The sequence below is a fragment of the Tupaia chinensis genome, unplaced genomic scaffold, assembly GCF_000334495.1.
Source record: "Tupaia chinensis unplaced genomic scaffold, TupChi_1.0 Scaffold000005_2, whole genome shotgun sequence".
NCBI lineage: Eukaryota > Metazoa > Chordata > Mammalia > Scandentia > Tupaiidae > Tupaia > Tupaia belangeri.
This window is the reverse complement of record NW_006159434.1, coordinates 309,584-317,010: the sequence shown is the minus strand read 5'-3', so window position 1 is coordinate 317,010 and position 7,427 is coordinate 309,584. Positions and strand designations below refer to the sequence as shown.

The 7,427-nt window shown below is 37.7% G+C and overlaps 1 pseudogene; it reads right to left on the bottom strand.

The window, feature by feature from the left end:
* Nucleotides 1-6,326: 6,326 nt before the first annotated feature.
* The window catches only part of LOC102486490 (tRNA:m(4)X modification enzyme TRM13 homolog), a 37,752-nt pseudogene continuing 36,651 nt past the window's right edge, over nt 6,327-7,427 (bottom strand).

The window sequence follows — 7,427 nt, the reverse complement described above, 5'->3', positions numbered from 1 at the left end:
TATATATGATATATAGATATATAGATATACACACACATACATGCATATTCTTAGAAAAAATTAAAGCCATTACTCAGAGTTAAAATAATAACTTAATAATCATTTGGACAACTGAAAGTATTATTTTATATAACATGAGATAGTATAGAGAAGATAAAGGGCAGGGGCAAGAGTAAGAAAGGAAATACTCATAAGAAAGAACATTTTGGGGGCTAGCTAGTGGCATAGTGGCATGGTGGTTAGGGAGGCTGGATCCCACACAGCCAATTGTGTGATTTGAATCCTGGACCTGGCAACTTGAAAAATATGATGGGCACATGTGCATGCCTGCCTACAATCCCCAGAGAGTGGAATGGAGAAGGGATTTCAACATGATCATCCTATGGGAACTGAATTTGTTTTTATTTTAAAATAAACTTCTTTTATTATGGATGCAAATAAATTGTACATCTAATTTTTTATGATGTACTTATTCTTCTACTATTTTACACTACATTTGATGACTTAGTCCATTTATGTTGTAGCAAACTGAAAGAACAAAATATCACAATAACTGAGAAAATCATGCAGAAGCAACAAAGCTAACCATGGATTTTATTTAAAGAGATAAAAAATGTTTATTTACATTCTTAAACATATATATATATTTTTTTTTTTTGAGAGGCTTTCGCTATAGGGCATGTGCGCTCGCCAGAAAGACAGAGCGAGACAGAGTGACAGAAAGCGAGAGAAATCACCCCCCGGGGGGATGGCCACGCTGTAATCCCTTCTCCTCTATTCTCCTCTCAGGATCTTGGGCACACACGCACACGCGCCCGGCGTGAGCTTTAAGCCACTGGGTCCGGGACGTGAACCACGGTCGACTATGTGGGAGTCCAGCGACTGCTGGTTCCCTTAAACATATTTTTAAAATCATTTTACTGGGGAGAAATATAGGGTGAAAGGACAAACAGACACAAACCCCCCTGCATCATCTCCCAGTTACTTTTTAACCCTTGAATGAATATACTAACAAAGTTTTCATGAACAAAATGCCTATTTGGAAAAATGTGGATTTTAAAAATAAAACACTCATATTATATCTCCATCATGATGTCTCAAACTGATGCATACAATTTGTAAATAAGCACAGCAGTAGCATAAGGTTCCTTCATGCCTTGAAAATTGGAATGTAGCATACTTAATATTAAGACTTTTGGGGATGTCATATTATAGGTAATCTGTAAAGCTGGAAACATCTATGTGTGTAAAATTATATGTGTAAATAAAATAGAAAAAACAAAGCAACTTGTGACACCTTCAACTGGGCTACATGCAATTTCTCCTTTACCCTTGTGGCCGTGTGCTTAGTCCCCAGAGATGGCATTGTTTTAAGCTGTATTACAAAGCAATATTAAATAGAGCTTAAACGCATGGGTATCATAGAGTACTCAGGTTTGAAATAGGTTATTAGTGGAATGACCGTGAGCGATCACTCCTCAACTATTCTGAGCTATTTGTTCACATGAAAAATTGAGACTGTTTTTGTTGCCTATCTTACAGGGTTCGTGTGGATTTTAAACTAGATACTATATGATTTAGAATACAATTCAGTATGAGTTGACAGCTGGCACTCAATAAATGGTAACACTAATGATGAGGATATTGATGATTATGGTGGCACAGCACAGCTTCCGATGGAGGACGTGCATACTATTTTATTCCAGCTCTAACTCACAAAGGACCTCACAAAGCTTCACAAGGTCTGCACCACTCTGATCACTCTATCTTATGTTCCAAACAGAGTTTACATGATTAATATGCCTTTATCATTATTTCTCTTTTTTTTTCTCGATTGTTTACAATATGATATGTGTCTGTTCTCATAGTTTCTCAGTTTACTTGTTAGCTCCTTCAGGGCAGGTGATAGACTTCTTTATTGTGGATTCATGCACAGTTTAGTAACACCGACACCATCACATCTATGCAAAAACAGTGTTTAAAAATGCTCTTGCCAACAAACCTCCAATTACCCAGAATAAAGACCTAGAGGCTTTTTTTGAGTCATAATTGCAAGGATTTGAGAGAAGAAAATGTTGATTTTTCTCAAGCATGGGCAAAGAAGGAAGATAATTGTCTTTTCAGTTGTCTAGGAATGAATAGAGCAGAAGAAATTGCTTGTTTTGTTTTTTTTTAAATCATTACATTCTTTAGCAATAATGATCATATTTTATGAACCAGAAATAAATCCTAATTAAAAAGGATCAGAAGCATCATGTTCTTGTCTCAACCAAATAATTGTTACTATTACATCGAATAACATCGTGCCCACTCACTCTGCTGGCCATCCAAAACTGGTCAATGAACCCTTTTCCTCAACACCTCTCACATAACATCTCAGGAAGTTATGAAAACCCTTCAGATAACGTGCAAGATTTTTGTTTCAGCATATGAAATTTTCTTATTCTCTATAATATTAGAAAATTCTGAATTCTATAGTTCTTTTTCTTTTTTTTTTTTGGAGAGGTTTTTGCTATAGGGTGCATGCACTCGCCAGAGAGACAGAGAGACAGAGAGAAAGAAAGCGAGAAATCATCCCCCAGGGAGGATAGCCACGCTGCAATCCCTTCTCCTCCATTCTCCTCTCGGGATCTTAGACACACAAGCGCACGCGCCTGGCGTGAGTTTAAGCCGCCGGGTCCAGGACTCGAACCACGGTCAACTACATGGGAGCCCAGCAACAGAGCCATTATGCTAACTGCTGGTCCCAGATATACTTCCTGATTGAAGTTTATAATGGGAAGAGTGTCTGCCTTCCTATGCTTCTACTTCGTAAAGCTTCTATTTATACTATACCCCTCACTAGAATGCCTCAGGTTCCTCCAGAGTAAAAGTGGGGTAGAGGGTGGAAAAATGTTTATAAAGAGAAGAGCACTATGGGATAGGGAAATTCTTATTTGACTGGTGAGGCAAGCTGGCTTTATCTGTTCATGGCAGGGGTTTTTTTTTTTTAACTTCCTTAGTATTAATGACCTTTAGTACCTTCACAAAGTTATGCTACCGTCAACACTATATAGTTTCAGAAAATTTTCAGCATCCCGAAAGGAAACCTCATACACATTAAATAGTTATTCTCCATTTTTCTTTTTTTTTCCATTCCCCGGGGACCAACTATCTGCTGCCTATACAGATTTGCCTATTCTGGATATTTAATATACATAAAATCATACAAGACCCTTTGTGTCTGGATTATTTCACTTAGCTTGTTTTTAAGATTCATCTGTGTAATGGCATGTGTCAAAAATTCATTCTTTTCGTGGTTGTATATTTAATTGCATGGATATATCACATTTGTTTATTCATGTTATCTATTCATCTGTTGTTGGACATTTAAGTTGTTTCCATCTTTGGCTTATGCTGTCAGAAATATTGATGTACAAATTATTGTTGGAACAATTATTTTTATTTCTTTAGGGTATATCCTGTATTAGGTTTCAAAGGCTGCCATAGTAAAATACCACAGACTGGGGGGCTTTAAGCAACAGGAATATCTTTCCTCACAGTTCTAGGGGATGTAAGTCCAAAGTTAAGGTGCATTCAAGGTTGGTTTCTCTTGAGGCATGTCTCCTTGGCTCACAGAGGGCTGTCTTCTTGCCATGTCCCCACATGACCTTTCATCTATGTATGTGCACGCCTGGTGTCTCTTTTTTGCTTGTAAGACTATTGATCTTAGTAAATTAAAGCCCACCCATATAACATCATTTAACCTTAATTATCTCCTTTAAAATCTTGTCTCCAAATATAGTCACAATGTGGGTTAAAACTTCAATATATGAATTTTGGGAGTGCCCAGTTCAGCATAACAATACTCATGAGTGGAATTGCTAGATTATATGAAAATTCTGTTTAACTTATGAATAACCATTGACGTTTTCACAGATGCTGTACCATTTTATATTTCTCCTTGTATTACACAGTAGTTCCAACATTTCCACATCTTCCCCAATACTTTATAATTAGGTTGTTTCTTTGTTAGTCAGTTGTGAGCTTTTTATCTTCTATATAATACAATTTTATCAGATGTAATAGAAAATATTTTCTTCTCTTTTGTGGATTTTCTTTGCACTTTCTTGATAGTATGCTTTGGTCCATGAAAGCTTTTTAATTTGATAAAGTTCAGTTTTTCTTTTCCTTTTTGTTTTTGCTTATGCTTTTGATGTCATATGTAGGAATTTATTACTAAATCTAATGTCATGACATTTTGAACAGTATTTTCTTCTGATACTTTCATGGGCTTAGTTCTAGTAGGTCTTTGATCCATCTTGTATTAACTTTTTATATGCTTTAAGAAACATGTCCAACATTTTTTTCTTTTATATATGGATATCCATTTTTTCTATATGTTCTTTTATGATCAAGGGATATTCAGTTGTATGGATGTCCCACATTGGTTTACTCTTTTTATCTACTTAACTTTTTTTTTTTTTTTGGAGAGGTTTTTGCTATAGGGCACGTGCGCTCGCCAGACAGACAGAGACAGAGAGACAGACAGAAAGCGAGAAATCACCCCACAGGGGGGATGGCCATGCCACAATCCCTTTTCCTCCGTTCTCCCCTCGGGATCTTGGGTATGCACGCACACGCACCCGGCGTGAGTTTTAAGCCACTGGGTCCGGCTAGAACTGCAGTTGACTACATGGGAGTCCAATGACATAGCCATTACGCCAACTGCTGGTCCCATCTACTTAACTGTTGATGGACATTTAAGCTGTCCAACTCCTCTATTTCTTTATTGTTCTTTTTCGTTAATGTTCTATGTATTCTTTTTTTTTTTTCCTTTTCTTTTCTTTTGGAGAAGTTTTTGCTACAGGTGCATACTCTCGCCAAAAAGACAGAGAGAGAGAGACAGAAAGTGAGAAATCACCCTCTGGGGGGATAGCTGTGCTGCAATCCCCTCTTCTCCATTCTCCTCTCGGGATCTTAGGCATGCACACGTGCCTGGCGTGAGTTTAAGCCACCAGGTTTGGCACTCAAACTGCGGTGGACTACATGGGAGTCCAGTGACCTAGCCATTACACTGACTGTTGGTCCCCCCCCCTTTATTTATTTATTTTTTTTGGTAGAGGTTTTTGCTTTTTGAGTGCGTGCATTTGGCAGAGAGAGAGAGACAAAGACAGTGAGAGGGAAAGTGAGAAATCACCCTCCCCAGGGGTGATGGCCATGCCACACAGTCTCTTCTCTATCCTCCTCTTGGGATCTTAGGCACGCATGCACATGCACCTGGCATGAGTCTTAAGCCACTAAGTCTGGGACTTGAACTGCACTTGGCAATGTAGGAGTCCAGCAACGTAACCGCGATGCCATCTGCTGACCCCATGTTCTATGTATTGTTTAAAGGGAGTATTGAGGACTGTAGAACTATCTGTTTCTCCCTTCAACTTTGTTAATTTTTGCATCATATATTTTTTGGTTCTAGTTGTTGCGTATGTATTTGTTAAAATTTCTGTACTGTATGTTTGTGTTAATTTGGTAAGACTGCAATTATAAGGTATCAGAGACTTTGGGATTTAACTGATGGAAATCAACTTTCTCACAATTCTAGAAGCTAAAGGTTTGAGATTAAGTCAACAGCAGGGTTGGTGTCATCCGTGGACTCTTTACTTTTCAATGTTAACCTTCTCCATGTGTCTTTACATAGATTTTTCCTGTTACTATATCCAAATATCCTCTTTTTATAATTGAATCAAGTCACATTCCATATTATAGGGCCCACCATATTGATCATATTTTAACTTAATTATCTCTTTAAAGACTCTATCTCCAAATACAATTACATTATAAGGTACTGGCAGTCAGGATCTTAAATTTGTGTGTGTGTGTGTGTGTGTGACACAATTCAGTTATCCCTGGCTCCCCCAAAATACATACCCTCATCAGATGAAAATTGCATTTATCCCATTCCAGCAGTCCTAAAAGTTTTAATCCATTCTAGCATCAACTCTAAGTCCAAAATGTCATGGGAAAAAAGTAAAAAAAAATGTCATTTAAAATCAGATACATGCAAGACTGAAGGTATAATTCATCCTAAGGTAAACTCTCTAGATATTAATCTGAGAAACTAGACAAGTTATCTGCTTCTACAATATAATGGTGAGATAAGTATAAGATAGACATTCCTATTTCCAAAGGAAGAAACTGGAAAGAAGAAAAGTGCTAAGGAATTTCAAAACCTAGAAGGGAAAATATTTTACAGAAAAACAGTAATCGTCTTTGGCTCAGTTCTCTGTTTTCCATGCCTAGTACACTGGCTCTGTCTTTTGGATCCACCAGTTGATGGCTCGGCCTCCTTAGCCCCTGATTTGGTTCTCTGAAATGAAGAAGGTGGCCCCACACTTTGAAACCTGTGAGGTGACTTTACTTTTTGCAACTAAGGAAGAGACAGTTCCACTCTCCAGGCCTGTGTCTGATGAGCCACTGATGGTAGTTGAAGTCTTGCTGACCTCAGAACTGCTTTTGGGCCTATTCTTGAAGGATAATACATGTTTACACCCAGATAACTCTATTGCTTCAACTTGTAGAATCTTGCAAGTCTAAATGTCAGAGGGTGCATACACTCACCAGAGAGAGAGAGAGACAGGAAGAGAGACAGAGAAAGAGGGAGAGGGAAAAAGCACCACCCAGTGGGGTGTGATCAAGCCATATCCCCTCTCCTCCACTTTTCCATCCTGTCAGGATTTGAGACATGCACTCACATGTGTCCAGTGTTTCTTCTTAGGCCACCAGGGATGGGATTCAAATTGCAGCTGGCCACGTGGGATCCAACTCCTTCAATGACTAGGCTACAGGGCTAGCCCAAAAGCATCTTTTACACTCATATTTCTACCAACATTCTCTTCATTGTAATATGTGTATTCTCTAAGACAAAACAAGCTTTCTCTATAGTCCTTCTTTTTCTCTTTCTGAGTGCTCACCAACATTTCTTTTAAAGTCTACATTTCTACCAAAAGTCTCTTCAGAGAAATGTAGGCTTTTTCTAACATGCACCTCAAAACTCTAACTCTAATCATTATGAAGTTCAAAAACTGTTTCTGTATTTTTAGTTGTTATAGCAACACTTGATTTTCAGATACCAAAATCTGTATTAGTGTGTTAGGGCTACCATAAAAAGTTACCACACACTGGGTGACTTATGCAACAAAAAATGAATTTTCTCATAACTGTAGACAACTAAAAAATCCAAACTTTAAAACCATAGTTACAAAGACTATATATAAATATTATAATGATAAAATATATAAAAATACATTATCAACATGTATAAAAAGATAAAGGAATTAGAATTTTATTAAGAAACAAGAGACTATTGGGACCAGCAGTTGGAATAATGGCTATGTCGCTGGACTCCTATGTAGTTGACCGTGGTTCAAGTCCCAGACCCGGTGGCTTAA